Source organism: Oryzias latipes, chromosome 22 (assembly GCF_053564925.1).
Source record: "Oryzias latipes strain Hd-rR chromosome 22, Olatipes_Hd-rR_3.1".
NCBI classification, from domain to species: Eukaryota; Metazoa; Chordata; class Actinopteri; order Beloniformes; family Adrianichthyidae; genus Oryzias; species Oryzias latipes.
Window position 1 is genome coordinate 86,966 of NC_136258.1, and position 2,505 is coordinate 89,470.

The following is a 2,505-nucleotide window of genomic DNA, read 5'->3' on the forward strand; positions in this document are numbered from 1 at the left end:
CTTTTGCATAATGACCCACTTGCTGGCATCGCCTACAAATGATGGCTGCACGGTTTGGCCGAGTTTGCCGCGGTGCTCTCTGTAATGTAGCCATAGCATCAGTCAGCTTATTAATCTGCTCCTGTTGCTTTAAGATTAGAGCACGCAACTCCACCAGTTCAGGGCCAATGACACCAACTGAGGGAGGGGGGGCGCCAGGCTTCACATTTGAACCTTGCATAGCACAAATAGAAGGGACTGGATAAATGCCACCACGACGATCCTCCCCTGGTCTACCTTCACGTTCCCACTGAATTGCTGTAGTCCGTGCCTCCCACATAGACATTTGCGGGGTTAAACGCACCAGCCTTTTTAACTCCCTACGAAGGTCTGGGTCCAGGACATGTTCAATAAACTGGTCGCGCAAGAGTTTGTCTGATTGAGGCACAGACTCAGGGGAGGTCTGCTTAATCTTGTCCATGACTGAGAGCAGGGCATGAGAATACTCTTGGAGGGATTCACCCTCCTGTTGTGTTCTGGAGAAAAATTTCTCTTGCAAGGCTACATAAGAACTTGAACACCCATACAGCTCCTTCAGAATATTGATAATCTTTTCTGGGTCTTCCCTCTCACATCTCGGCCTATATCGTATCTCCTCTTTAGCCTCACCCTCTAAATGGTCAAAGATAAAAAACGCTTTATCAAGAGCACCTAGGCGTCTAGCACGTACACAAGCTTCAACTTCCTCCACCCAGTCATCGATACCCACCCCCACACGCCCTCGGAACACTGGACACTTTCGCTCCCTGGGGAGGTACATCAATCTGTCCAACAAAGCCGGGCTTGGTGGGTCCACAAAGTCTCTGGGATTAGCCGGGCCGGCTGAAGCTTGCTGCTGTAGCAGCCGATCATTGGCCTCCTGAAGCTGGCGTACCTGGTCTCGTAACTGCTCCACTTCATCTGCCATCGCTGAGATGGAGTCTCTCTGAAGTGCTGGGCTGGCAATGTAGCACCCTCGTTATTCAAGTCCCACGGTGTGCCCACTGCTGTTTTGCTTTTAAAAACAAACTAAAAAGACATTTAAAAAAACAAAAATCCAGATCCAAGTCTTAAATTCAGTAGAGGAATCCGATCCTGCCGACAACGCCACTTTGTGACCGAACGCCCTCTTACATTTGTTAACCCAAATGGAGACTGGATTTGATAGGTTAAAAACATATAATTTATTAAAAACTTGACACAGATTCCATAAAAGAGAAAGTTAAAATGGACTCAGACAGTTGGACCGCACTCCAACACTGCATGAGGGCGGCTGCCTCCAAGATCGCCTCAGCCCCACTGCACTGGCGGGTAGCCACAAACACCACCAAGGGAGATACCTGATCCAACTCCCACCAGGAGTACCTGCTCAGGGTCCAAATACACACAAAAACACACCACAACCCAAACAGTGATTAAAAGAAAATACAAAACAGAAGAGGTGCACCTGAGCAGGTCACCACTAATTTATGGGCTGAAAACAGGGGGGTCCCCCTTACACAATACCATATATGGCACCCACCAGCTACCATAAGGATAAAAGGAGGAGGCAGCTACCCTCAGCCAGGTCCAGACACCAAGATACTAAAAATGAGCACAACAGTTTAAAAAAATGGATAAAAGCAAGGGTGTCAAGCTTGATTAAAACATTAAAAACAATGACTAAAAACACTAAGCAAAACAGCAGTGGCAACTCTGCTGGAAAAAGAAAAATAAGTTAGTTCTCCCCTGGGACAAACACATGTTTTACAAACCCTTATATTACCTCTCATGCCCCAGGGTCAGAACTCATGCCACCACCTGTTAATAAATAGAATTTAAAATGTTGCAAACTCAAATGCTAAAAACTTTAGTAAAAGGACTCAATTGATTAAAAGCTTTAGTAAAAACGGTCCACATGTTAGGCTCACCTACCAAGGCCAAACCAGGAAACCAGTATCTAGATGGAACTCCCACTGCTGCTATTTATCAGCCTTGTGAGCCAATCACAGCTCAACAGACAGGTGCTGGCCATGAATGCTAAACTATGGAACACCATGAGGGACAAACCACCACCCACAGCTCTGTCTGTCACATATGCAGTACCTTTAAAACTTAAAAAAAAAAAAATAGAAAATTTGTCCCAAATAGAAAATAGAACGTTCACGATAACACCCAAAGTATTCTGGTAATAATGAGTGAAAAATAAAAATAAATTAAATAAATAATTAAAAATTAAAAACTAAGTGGCCGGAAAGCCAAAAAGAATCACAACGTGATCCAGGTCAAAAGGCACGCTAGGGGGCAGTCATTAATATAAACCGCTGTGTGGCTGAAAAAGCCTAAATCACGATTTAAAAGTGAACAAAGTTTAATGCTTCACCCACGTTCAAATTATTTAATTAGTCCGTCTTGTGATCCTTCACCAACTTTTCAGCCTCCAGCACGGAGCTGAAGCTCTGCCGCGTGCCATCAGATTTGGTGATGCGGAGCCGCGCTGGGTAAAGC

The 2,505-nt window shown here is 45.1% G+C and overlaps 1 long non-coding RNA gene across 3 annotated transcripts; it reads right to left on the reverse strand.

The window, feature by feature from the left end:
- Positions 1–1,178: 1,178 nt before the first annotated feature.
- On the reverse strand, positions 1,179–1,952 carry LOC144989200 (uncharacterized). Of its 3 annotated transcripts, none has more exons than XR_013653347.1 (4): positions 1,933–1,952; positions 1,784–1,818; positions 1,541–1,602; positions 1,179–1,383 (listed from the first exon to the last, which is right to left on the reverse strand). It is a non-coding gene; the product is annotated as an uncharacterized LOC144989200 (long non-coding RNA). The 3 variants fall into 3 exon arrangements; XR_013653346.1 differs by having other exon boundaries at positions 1,929–1,947; XR_013653348.1 differs by lacking the exon at positions 1,179–1,383 and having other exon boundaries at positions 1,515–1,713; positions 1,929–1,945.
- Positions 1,953–2,505: the final 553 nt, after the last annotated feature.